The 13,721-nt window shown below is 41.4% G+C and overlaps 1 protein-coding gene across 2 annotated transcripts in view; it reads left to right on the top strand.

The window, feature by feature from the left end:
• PCP4 (Purkinje cell protein 4) overlaps positions 1–13,721 on the top strand; it is a 68,128-nt gene that overhangs the window by 53,746 nt on the left and 661 nt on the right. The gene's annotated exons all lie outside the window — the stretch shown is intronic.

The raw sequence follows: 13,721 nt of genomic DNA, 5'->3' as shown, positions 1-13,721 counted from the left end.
TAACCCATGGGTAGACAAACTAAGGCCCGGGGGCCACATCTGGCCCAATCTCCTTCTAAAGCCAGCTCGTGGACGGTCCGGGAATCAGCGTGTTTTTACATGAGTAGAATGTGTTCTTTTATTTAAAATGCATCTCTGGGTTATTTGTGGGGCCTGCCTGGTGTTTTTACATGAGTAGAATGTGTGCTTATATTTAAAATGCATCTCTGGGTTATTTGTGGGGCATAGGAATTCATTCATTTTTTTCCTTCAAAATATAGTCTGGCCCTCCACAAGGTCCGAGGGACAGTGGACTGGCCCCCTGCTGAAAAAGTTTGCTGACCCCTGGTTAACCTCTGGTTTGCTAGTAAAACTGAATTGCTGTGTTGCAAAATGATGCAAAACTGAATTGCTTGGTCACAAAATGGTGCATGTTCAAAAAGTGTGTCACCAACTTGAAAAGTTTGGAAAGCTCTGATCTAGCTTTTCTAAAGCCATGTGGCAAATTAAGCTTTGAAATAAAGTGGAGAAAATAATACAAAAGACTTTGCAGCTGTGATATGAAGAATATAGCCTAGTTAATTCAATTACTGGGCTGGGAATCTCCATCATGCACCTAGTGCATGCAACATGTGAGACAGATGTGTCATGCTATTACCTGTATGCATGGATGACTGATTTCATATATGTGCCTTTGCACCCACCTCACGTTACATTGCAGAGGGAAAGTTAATGTGTTTGATTTACCAAACAAAGAGATCCCTTACTCTCGTAAGTATCTGAATCAACTTTATATTTCTAGGAACCACAGGTTTCCTTGGTAGCCTTTCAAAGCAGCCTCAGTAAGAAGAGTAATAATAGAGTCATGGAACTGTAGAACTGGAAGAGATCACAAGGGTCATCTAGTCCAACCCCCTGCAATGCAGGAACCTTAACATGTGGTAATGATGGACAGTCTGCTTAAAAGAGGGCTTTCCACAATTACTGATATTCCCCTGGTATCTGCAGCCACTGACAGGGTTTTTTTGGCAATGTCTAGAACATTCTTTTTGTGTGCAGGGTAATAGCTAGGCCCAGCCAGCACTAACTGAGTGTGCTCTAGAATCTGCTTCAGAACCACCAGAAAAGTGCGGGGAGTTTGCAGCACACACTTAGGGGGTCACTGGCAGGCATACAGCTGTGGATTTTTTTCTCTCTCTGAGGGTAGGAAATCTGAAATCAACTGGATTAGATAAACATGGTTGGCTCTAAGAAATGGGTTCACCATTAGGCTGTCAGCTGAGAAAGCTTGGCTGATCAGTTTTAGTGACAAATTTGGCAAGGTCATAAATCCAGGCTGAATTTGAAATGTCTGTCAGAACTTAAACCCACATGAGGGGAAAATGTTTCAGAAAAGGTTATTAGGCATGAAGCCTAAAAAATGCACAATAACAAGATATTCTGGAAACCAGATTGCTTAAGAAGTAACCCTCAGTTTATGTATCTGAAGAAGTGTGCGTGCACACGAAAGCTCATACCAATAACTAACTTAGTTGGTCTCTAAGGTGCTACTGGAAGGAATTTATTTATTTATTTATTTATTTATTTATTTAATTTTGTTTCCTCAATTTATTGTTTGCCCATCATTATGATGGATGGTGTATTTGTGTTTTTTTGTGGGGAAAGAATTTGTATACTGCCAGGACTCCTAGGGTTGCAGTGTGTCTATGTGTGCTTTGTGCCAGAGCAGAGCTATTTCATACGCAGTACAATGCCCCTCCACACACAGAGACAAGGGAAAATCACGCCTGCCACTCAGTGAACACTTCTTTGGGAATTGTGGCTGAATCCAGTGCCTGGGGATTGTATCTTGATAATACATATGCATCAGGTTCATACATTATGTTTACAGGAATATGCAAAGAATTTTATAAATACACTTTAAAATGTAATATGTAAAGGAGCCCTTAGGGCTTACCCATTAGAGAAAATTTGCCTAATTTCCCCCTCTGTACCATTTTATTTCTCTTCATATTTTTTTGAAACTGAGATGTTAATTTATTGAGTAGCTATTGTTCAGCCAAGAGGGAAATCCTCACTCCCTGAACTCCATTAGATTTCCATATCAAGTTGACACCAGGCTTACTGCATTTTAATTGCAATTGTCAAAACTTTTGTTAAAGCCATACCTTCACATTCCTGATAACTTGGTTTTTAAAAAGAGCTTGAAGGATGTACCAAGCTGAAATCTGCAAAGGAGTAGGGGAATCTGTGGATGGAATTGTCTCGTTCCACTTTGCAGAGCTTTGGCAGAGAGTGAAGTCAATTTGCCAAAACTCCACAAGTGAACATAGAAGCCAGAGTGGCCTCCATGAGTCACTGCACTGAAGATCTCTGATGGAGAAAGGGATTGATAAAACACTCTGGACTGGGATTCAAGGGGGTCTAGTGCAGGACAGGGGCCATAGTAGATCCCTGTCTCCTACGGAGGGATGAAAGACCAACCCCCCTGCTCTTCCCTGCACCAGAGGCCTGTTTATTTCACACCCCACCTCTCAGGCTTAAGCTCCCCACAGCCCTGCCTGCACCCCACCAGTTACACCCAGTTGCAACAATCCCCACCACCCCCAGGGCCTCCTCCAGCCACCACATTCTCTTCAGGCCTGACATAGCTCTTCTCCTTCTTGTTTGTGTTTGGCATGGTTGACTAGCCGGGTGGCTAGGGGTCCACCAGCCTGGAGAGTTGCAGTCTCCCATGGCAGGGATGGTGGCATTGGCGATATCCCCATTGTCTTGCTCCCCCTTGCTGGCGTGGCTCCCCCCCCACTCGGACCTAGCTCAAGACTCTTCCCTCTTCCCCACACCCTGCCTTCTCTGACTCCCAGGAGCGGCAGCAAAGGAGGTGGTGGAGAAGCAGGAGGGGTAAGAAAAGCAGGCAGCCTCAGCCAGCAACTCTCCCTTCCCCTTGCTTCCCCCAACCGTGAAACCATTTCCAGTTAGCATACAAAAAGGGAACTCAGGACTCTGCATGACAAAGTGAGAAGCTGTGATGGTTTAAAGGCTTTTGTGACGGTCCCGGCATTTTCGGGGCAGTTGGATACTATGCAACTGAGTCAATAGATTTGCCTTGCTACTTTATGATTCCTGATTAGTGAGGGTCACTGATGTCATTTGCATAGCAAGCATTGTCCTCACTCTGAATAGGCTTAATTTCCTCCTGCTGAACTCAGCAAATACCTAAATCTGATCGGCTACATAGGATTATTACACTTTCATGTCCAATACATGGTCCTGATTAGGTGGAGAGGAATTGAGTAAAGCAACGACAACAGAAAAGGGAAAAGAGTGAGGGAGAGGCAATTAAGCGCCAGCAAAAGGTGAAAACATGGCGGTCGATAGTAGCAATCACTGTGAAGAACACAGAATGGAGGATTTGGGGTTGCGCACCCTCTAAATCACTATTTTCAAGCCAAAGGAAAACTGAATCTGGAAAATGTTTCATTCAGCCTGAACATACTGTAAATTTCATGTGAAGAAAATGCTGCATGGAGCCTTTGGTATGGTGCCTGACCTTGCTCATGAATCTCAGCTGCTTAAAAAGGCTTGGAAAATTACATTATCCTATACCATCAGTGCTCACTCAATAAATACGGATAAAAAGGGCAGGCAAGAGAAATCCCACAGAGCTCAAGTATTGACTTCTAGCTTTGGCCCAGCAGTGTAACAACTCTCTAACTAATGAGCAAGCAGCTCAGAAGGACACGGTGCCCTTTTTGATTCATGTGCTGGTCTTGCGGAGAGCTTATTAATTGTCATTGTTCCCCCCCTTGTGCTTCACAATAAATATTTGTGTGTGCAGTTATGGGAGGGCTGTCTGCTGCCACGTGGGGAAAAGTAAATTAAATTTACTTTCCCCTTCATTGGAATCCTTATTTTGATTATCATGGCAACCCCCAAGTGGAAATGTAAGAAATATAGAAGAGAATAAAAGAGAAGCATGTCAATGTTGTGTAGCCAATCCGCTGCTTTCAGAACAATGGTTCCACATACAGTGGTACCTCGGGTTAAGTACTTCATTCGTTCCAGAGGTCCGTATTTAACCTGAAACTGTTCTTAACCTGAAGCACCACTTTAGCTAATGGAGCCTCCTGCTGCCGCCGTGCCGCCGGAGCACGATTTCTGTTCTTATCCTGAAGCAAAGTTCTTAACCTGAAGCACTATTTCTGGGTTAGCGGAGTCTGTAACCTGAAGCGTATGTAACCTGAAGCATATGTAACCCAAGGTACCACTGTATTACGTTTCACAATAACAATTGCTTATCATCACAACATGTGAGCAATGCTTGAAATGTAACTTTTTAGTCAATAATGGTGGTAGCGATAAGAGTCTAAAGTATTTTCAAATTTAGCACAACCCCCTACTCATAAAACTGGTGTGTGTGGGAGGGGAAAGGATCTCAGTAACAGTAACATTAACAACATGCCTTGGAGGGCAGATCTTAATAATTTTCCATATATCAGGATACAGGCTAGTTGGGGAAAACAACTGGGTATTTACCCTGGAGTAGACATTATGGTAAAGTGATGCCTCCCCCACAAAAATAGAACAGGGAAGCAGAAGTCTTTGCCTGCCACTTGATGGCAAACCCCAACAAACCATTAAAAAAACATTAAAAAAATACATCCTGCCTATCTTTTCTTTTTAAGGACGAAACAATAATTTGTCCCATTCATTTGAAAGCTGTAACCATGGCATTAAAAGCACTGATGTAAGATAGGTTCCATTATTATCATTATCATAATTATAGCAAATATGAGGCACAACTTGTATTTGGGAAATTTTTTAAAACTGTAGCCTTTGCCTTGCAAGGAAAATGTACCTCCTAAGATCCCTCTTAAGCATGCTCAATTTCCTTTTGCAATTTTTAACAGACCATGTTCTCATTTTGGAAAAGTTGCAAGCCAGGGGGAGAGTGCTTGCTGAAATGAAAGCAATGTCTTCTCACCCCAGGCAAGAGGCTATTTGCAAGTCTGCTGCAGAGGCGATTGTATCAAGAAACAAGGGCAGAAATAAGCCCAACAAGCTAAGGTCTGAGCCATCACACCTCTATTGCATGTGCTCAGAGCACACATTTCAGTCTTCACACAGTGATGGCACACTCAAAAGCAATCCTGGGGGAACATTTTTTTCTGTCAGGTGCTGCATTCCCACCAGGGGACACATGCCTGGGATGCATTGGGGACATAGTCACAAAAAATAGGTGTTACCACCCCTTCTCTCTCCTTTTCTATTTCTCTCTTTCCATTGCGCCCCTTTGCTCTCCTTGCCACCTACATGAAGTGAGGTCAAGGGCCACATGTGCCCATTTGCCCACAGGTTGCCCAGGGTTCCCATATGATGCCTCATTCCAGCCACAGTCACAATGTGTAGACTGCACCATGCCTGGCAAAGAGAGCGGACAGCCCCAGAAGGAGGCTGAGGGCGGTGTGTAAACTGTTTGTGGCCCCATCTCCACTATACATTTAATGCCATATCATACCACTTTACACAGCCATGGCTTAGGCCCAGGGAATCCTGGGAACTGAAGTTTGTTGAGGCTGCTTTTAGGAGGCCCCTATTCCCCTCAGAGCTACAATTATCAGAGTGCTCTGGAACTGTAGTTCTGTGAGGGGAATAGGGGCCTCCTAACAACTCTCAGTGCCCTTAACAAACTCCACTTCCCATGATTCTCTGAGGGGAAGCCTTTGCTCTTTATAAAGTGAGATGATTTGGCTTTGAATGCATAGTGCAGATGGGGCCTGTGCTTGGTGCCAGAATGGCACAATGACCAGCTCTGAACATTGTGGCCACAGTGAAAGTTAATTGTCACATGGAGGCAGCTTCCCACATGATCCTTGTTAATATGTTCTCTAGCTTTTACAGCATTGCTCCTTAAATAGCATAGTTTACAGGGGACGTTCTGTTTCTTTTAATGGGCTTTGGATTTGATCCATAATAAGAAGCACCTTTTAAAATGTTGGCCAACGTTGATTTATGGCTAACTAAAAAGCTTTTTTAGATTAAATAAAATGTTTTCACCACACAGCACTGTGTACATTAATCTCCACGGAATGCATTTAAAGTGTGCTCCTATTTAAAACACCCTTTCCTCCCTTCTTTCAGCAACATGGCCGGGCAAGACTATTCATACCACACTTTGTAAATTTGATGCCAATGTTAATTTAATGTCTCCCTTTATTTGGCTTTACAAAATTCTAGAGAATGAGGTGAAAGTAACGTAGGGCTTGGGTATTCAACACAACCAAAACAGGCCAAGAAAAGTGTTAAGGACCTGTTTAAATATAGCCAAAACTGGAGAAGGAAGAAATTATATCTGACAGTATAATCGGGGGCTGTCAGGTGCCCAAGTTGGCAGCTGACAACAAATTATTTGAGATGCGTTTGGCATAAATTGGGAATCACAGGTGGGCAGAGTGTTGTTGCTGGATTAGATGGGCCAGTGGCCTGATCCTGCAGGCTCATCTAACATTCTTACCATTGCTCAACGAAGCAACTGATTTTTTGGGAGAAGCAATGCATTTATATCAGTCTAGATGGCACAGCCACAGTTGGAATAATGTGCACAGTTCTTTTTTACTGTTCTTTATTCATTTCTATACTGCCCTTCTACTTCTTCATGGCTTACTGCAGAAGTTGAAAACTACATAAGACAAATGGACAATGTAGTACTGAAAATAGACTTTCCCCATAACCAATGAGAAAAACTAGACCAGACTAAAATAACAGATGAAACCAGTAGCAACATCTTATAAAGAATTATTGGTACAGTTCTGGAAAAGCCCACCAGAATAAAAAATGTATTCACAGCCCACCCAAAAGTGTCTGGAATGGGGTGTAGTGACCTCTTTGTGGAAGCCACATCAAATCCTGGGTTTTGCAGCTTCCAGGTACCCACCCTCCATGACACCGATGGCAGGGAAGGAAACCTCTGAGTTGGACTGGGGTTCTCATGGTGGTTGTAGCGGAGAGGAGGCAATTCTTGTGCTATTCTGTCTCAGGCCATTTGTAATTTTAAAGAGCCAAGGCAGCATGTTAGCGTCAAATAGATAGCAACTGAAGCTGGCGAAAGACTAGAATTTGTGACGTTCTGCCTGTCCCACCTAAAGGGAAAAATGATGTGGCAGAGCATGATCAGGAAAGGGCAACCAAAATGATTGAGGGCTTTCAGTACCTTCCATAAAAGGAAAGGCTGAAGCATTTGGAGCTTTTTAAAAAGGAAAAAGATGACTAACAAGGAACATGGAAGAGGTTTTGAAATTAGTTATGGTGTGGATAAAGTAAACAGAGAGTGGTCTGGCCATGGCATATTTCACACTGCTGGGTGGGGAACAGGACTAGGCTCCTGGCCTGGGCACCCCACCCTATTGCTCTTGCCCAGCATTGTTGGGGATGTGCTAAGCAGGTGGCCACAGGGAGGAGAAGCACTTGGTTTTAGGCCAATCTTCAAGCGAGAGGGCAGATCTTGGAAGGGGTGGACTGGAGGCAGAAGCTCCTAATGCTTCAGTTCATCTTGATTGGAACAAGTTGCTCACTAGGAGCTGTCCATAGTACTTCAAGCACAAGTTTCCCTTGCTGTCTTAGTAGCCATGCTTCCATGTCTTGTACAGTATACACTACAGCAGGGATCGTTGGACTTGAGGCCTCCAGGGTCTAACCTTGCCCCACAACCCTTAGATCCATCAAGTGTAGTCTGCTGCAAAATAAATATGCTTAGAACAAAAGAATTCTGAGTCTAGGGATTTGTTTTGAGCACTAGAAATAAGCAAAGCTCACAGTCTTTCCATGCAACCCCCCCCTCCTGGTTACCCCCCTCCCAACTTTCTTACTTTGGCAGTATGAATTAGGTGTGGAGGATGGTGTTACCATTGTTTAACAAATGGGAATCGTAAGTCCTTGCTTATCTCCTTCCAAACACCCAGAGATCCTATTCTATCTTACACTCATCGCTGAGCTACAGACAGATCATAACACTCTCCTCCATAATATTTATATCATTGGTAGAGCAATGGAACTGATTGGCAATAGATTCAGAATGGACAGAAACACTATTCATGCAGCACATAATGTAATTACAGAATTTGCTGCCACAAGATGTGCAGATGGGTACTAGTTAGGTGGGTTTAAAAGGATGCTGGATACCAGCAGTTAGTCATTGCCGTTAAATAGAACCTCTAACTTCAAATGCACTTCTGGAAACAGGATTCAACACTATCCAGTAGGGTTCTTCTTCTTCTTTTTCATAGATACATTTTCCTAGGAGTCCATAGAATAACAATTTCCAAGGGAAATAAAGACATAATTGTTCGGCATTGTTAATCTACTGATTGCCTCTCCTTCTCGATAGAACAAAAAGGCAATATTTATAGATTCATGTCAAAGGAGCACATATATTTCTAATTAGGCTGAAGTACTTTCACTTAGATTATGAGCCAATCATACCTGACTAGTTCCAGTATCCTTTGGCACTCTGAATACATGGACCGTGATGACACATGACTGTTTAAGTTAACTGTTCTGAATATTTAACAACAAGCATTTTCTAAATGAAAGAGGATTTGAGAGAGGTGAAAAATGCCACAACCCCCACCCTTTCTTTACCCCTTTTTGTGTAGTGTTCTTAGCTTCCATCTTTTCCTGTTCTTCAGCTTTGACAGATTTTTTTTAAACGCCTTTTTCGTAAGTCAGTCATAGGTCACATTGGCAATACACTACCTTGGCATCACACATCCAACCAGATTTGATTATTTGACAGTGCCATCCGATCACTCAGATTGGACTACATGATGGCAGCACAAAGCCACATCAAAGTTAGGTCAATCCATTGGAAGAGGAAACATTTTTACCCCACTTCTTAGCTCCCTGACAGATTGGTAAAATGGGCTTGCATTTTGCTAGCTGTAACTTTTTGTGTGTGAATTGTGCTCCTTATATTTGCTTGAAGTTTTATCATTGGGTTGCTTCAGTTCACTTCAGCATACCATTTGCCAGTTCTGCTGGCACAAATGCTAACTGTATTGGAAAAGTGCCCGTCTTCTACCAACTATACTTCAGAGAAATTGTTTCTCAGCTATTGATTATTCTAGGCTGGTGCTGTGACATAGTGACTTTGTGCTGTCTCTACCTACCATTTTGTGGAAATATGGCTAACTGAACTGAGTCCACAAGGGATGGTCCATTACCTTGACAAAACAAAACATCAATATAATATTGTGTTTTGTTTTGTTTGTTTGTTTGCTGGCTCCCATGTAAATGCTTTGTGGAGTCCAGTCTTATACTTCTACACTATGACCATTCATTTCAAAAGGTCTTTAGCAGGATCAGATCTTATGTTATCAAGCCAGGCTTCAACATTTAAGGCCCTGTATAATGAAAAACCAAAGAAATGGCATATCTGCCATTCTCTGCTGGTAATTGTCTAGATAATATATAATTACATGTTTAATTACCCCTGTTTAAAGATCTCATTGAGGGTTAAATTATATCACTTGTGGCTGGTGCCATCCACAGGGGATTACAGTCAAATAAGATATGAAGATACAAAGTGTTTCATTAGCAGCTAATTGAATTACCTGGGTACACAATAATCCTCTCAAATTGTCATCATCATCTGTTGAAGATGGAGTCAGAGCATCATGCAACTCTCCTCTGTCCTGCAAATTGTGTACAAATGGGACTTTCAGCTTATACTTTCCTTTAGGCAAATACTGTGCTCCATCCTCTAAGTTTCTTGAGTGATGTGTTTGCTTTCAATTCCTTGAACGTAGGGCATCTGTCTTAATGAAATGCCAGTCTGTGTTGGTTCCTTATGTAATATGTCCTTGTGTAGAGCCTAGGATCTTTTCAATTCAACCCATGCAGTTGTATTTTAGTGGAGGGACATTGGAATTGGACTGTTAGTGTTTTTCTTCCTTTCTCTCACACTCATGCTGACTCTGTGATAATGACATACAGCAATGGTAAGATGCAGGCCTATTATTCTGGCCATGTTAAAATTTCTAATGTCATTGCAGAGAAGCAATAAATTCCCGGTTGAGCAGCTCTGAATTAGCATTTAAAAAGCTAAACATTTTTCACCATGTCAATTGTTTTGGGATGGGGATCATTATGCCTCTATTGGGCTGTAGACTGTTTTAAAATGTAATATTATACATTGATTTCATGACTACTTTTATTTCTCATTTTTATGCTTATATTATTCACTGGTATGTGTGTGTATATATATAATCCCTGCTCTCTCATTATTACAACTGGGAAGAAAAGATTAGCCAGATACTTCAAAGGGTTGAACTGAAATAACATTCTAAATCTCAGAACAGAGCAGCCATCCTACTGTACATTTATCAAAATTTAATTCTGCACATGAGATAAGAATACAGCACTGCCCAAGTAAGGCCAAGCAAAAGGGGAAAGTTGTCTCCTTGATCAAAGTGTAATTTGCAGCTTAATAGAAGGAAATTCTATTCTTTCCCTTTTTTGGTAGTTATATCGAATCATTCTACTTGATGCTAATGGATAATATGAATATGCTCTGGTCACCAAATCCTTTCACCTAGGGAAATTGCTTGGCCGCATTAAAAGCTTTGAACAAAGTCCAAGTGGTACATTTACTGAGTCTTCTTGCCCAAGTCCTACGGAGTAGATCAAGTTTCTAGGGACATTGTCACATTGGACCTTAGCAGTCTTTGCAGCCCTCTGGGTGACATGGATGCTACATCACTAAATGTGCAATCCTGCACATGCCTACTCAGAAGTAAGTCTGCTGTGTTTGGTGGGACTTACTCATGCATAAGTGTATGTAGGATTGCAGCCATAGGTTACAAACGTTTTGAAAGCATGGAACCCACAGAAATAAATGAATGCTAAATCCAATTTCATCATTTCCTTGACTGGAGCATTTCCTTGAAGATTTCTATGTGGTTCCTAAATGTCCTGGTGATTAATATCATGAGAGAAGTAAGCTGTTAGCAATGTAAGGAATACATTCCTTTTCCTATTATGTTTCCAAAGAGCTCATGCAAATGCTACACGTGTTCTCCTCTACCGGGAGATGTGACTATCTATCTATGAGGTTGAAAAGGTCTCTTAAAAAGAATTACAGGCTCAGACCCAAGCACAGGCTACATTGTCCTGTTGATTTCAGTGGGAGAGCTGCTCAGTCAAATTAAAAGCCTAAAGTCCACCAGTCTTGAGCACTTCTTGCATATGTCCTAGTTAACAGATCAAGTTCTCAAGTTTCTCTCATTGAAATCAATGGGGCATAAGAAAAGTGCTTGACTGGCTAGATCACATCCCAAATTCACCTGTAGAGGCTTATTTATAGATGGAGGAGAGGGATTCTATGTGCAGCAGCCTATGGAAATTGGCACTGGAACTTTGGTGAAGAACATGAGGAAGACAAAAATATCATGGCTGAAGCACAGTTCTAAGGTATCAGTCACAATGTATGATGAATCTCATGCATTTTACATCTGTCTAGCCAAAGGAGCTCCACCTTGTGTACATGGTCAGTGCCATGTCGGACAATGTATGGGACAAAAGATGGCAAATAATCTTTATTGCTCAAAGGACTGTATTGTCTTACACAAGTTTTTGAACCAATCCAGACCAGTTACTGTAATTCTATCCTTCAGTTATAGTAAGTTGAAATTTAAGTAGGACAAATGATCTAGTAGTGTAATTTCATCCCTCCAATGTTTGTTTCTCTAAAACAAACCTTTGGAAAGCTCGCTTAAACACAGGCACACATAAAAGCACAGATTATTTTGTATTCATGACTCTAGAGAGGAATGGTGAATGCTTTTCATTTACCAATATTGCCATCATTCATTTGAGCTCCAGCTTAAAGAGTAAATCAAGAAATTAGCTGAAGGCTTGGTCATGAGTAATTACACTCACACTGCATATCTGAGGAGTTTGCTCGCCATCCATCCATCCATCCCCTTTTTATTGATTGTGCTGTACAGAAACACATTATAAAGCAAATATATTTGGTCTGCAGCTAGACCGAATAGCTCATTTACTTCCACAGTTATATCATTTGAAATAGGGTGCTGGGGTGATGAAATGATGCCAACTGATTTGGCTATGATCTACATTTTAGTTTGCTTCAGCAGCTCTAAATATGTTGTTATTATTGCATGAATAAATAAGAGGTTTGTTTCCTAAAGAAGATACATTTTTTATGGTACAGCCTTCTCAGACATGCAAAATGCTTTCATTTCACCTGCATGATGAAACCTTTATTTCCTTGGACCTTAGGAACAAACATAAAAAATTTGTTCAGGATATGGTTTGGCAGAATCAGATAGTTTTTATTTGCCCTTTGAGAATGGTTTTTGTGTGTCAAATTTGGGCAAGCAAAACATTTGAGAAATAATTGTGGCAGTAAAATGGCTAGATTGGTCTGGAGGCTGAGTAGGGAGAAAGTTACAGTTGGATTACAGCACAAGCTAGAATTAAGGGTTTAATGAGTAGATCAATAGGCAGTGAAGATGCTAACTGAAAATTCTCTCTCTCTCTCTCTCTCTCTCTCTCTCTCTCTCTCTCACACACACACACACACACACACAAACACACACAGGAGGCTAGTCCATTAGGGTGAGTAGTAAATTGGCCCACCCACCTTAATTTGCCCTCAGTCAACATCCACCTGTCTGATTTCTCCTTACAGCCATTCCATGAGGTGGCACTGTTTGCCAGTTTAGCGTTGCCCTTGAAGAAGGCAGGAGGGAGGAGGATATGGACAAAAAAAGAATGTGTCTGTCATTGGCTCTGGCTCCACCTATTGGCTCTGGCTCCATCTCCCTGCCACCCATGCTGCCAGCCCCAAAAGACAGAAACCACCATTGTCAATTCAGAATTTTAGGTGTTTAGGAAAGCTCTAAAGACCTGCTTTCTCTGGAGTTGTTTTGTTCTCCTGAGAATGGGCTTTGCTGTAGTTGTGTAATGCATTTTAGTAGTTGTGTGTGTGTGTTGGATGTTTGTTGTTTTTATGGCTGGCTTTTATTAAATATTTTATTAAATAATTTATTATATTTTATATTATTATAGAACTACATGGAGAAGCATCCCTTTATCCTTAATGGCAGCCTGGAAGCATTTTGAGCAAATAGACTGGCACTACTTGGCACTGTACATAAGAATGGGGGGAAAAAGGTTCAACAAGCTGTGAAAGGTTGTATTGTCAACCCCAGAGCTGATTAAATGTGTCTCCTTGAAATGTCTACGTTAGACAGGTTTGGAGGAAAAATGAGCTTTGCTGCTGTGTTCATGCTGGTCAAGGGGCATTTTTCACAACAGCAGCATCCATCCATTAAACACATGCTGCAATTTCAGTAACATGTTCAGAGTGTTGCTTTATTGCCCTAAATGTTTGCTTGTGGAATTCCTTCTAAAAGAATACCTGGGAGTGTGCTGTGTAAATCTGAATTGTGTAACTCTTCCCTCTACCATCACCATATACACATGTACATAACTATTGTCAGGGATTACAATTGTAATCCAATCCTATGCACTTTTACGTAAGAGTAAACTCAGTTGAACTCATTGGGACTACTTCTAAGTAAACATGCATAGGATTATACTGCACATATTACTTATAAGCAGAGTCACGTTAAGGAAATTGGAACATATACTGAGAATGTACACCAGAAATATATAGTATATACTAGTAGAGGGTTTTGGTTGATGTGATAAATTTTGGT

Source organism: Podarcis filfolensis (genome assembly GCF_964270895.1).
Source record: "Podarcis filfolensis genome assembly, chromosome: 4".
Taxonomy (NCBI): Eukaryota; Metazoa; Chordata; class Lepidosauria; order Squamata; family Lacertidae; genus Podarcis; species Podarcis filfolensis.
The sequence above is the reverse complement of the archived record's forward strand: the minus strand, read 5'-3'. Positions and strand labels throughout refer to the sequence as shown.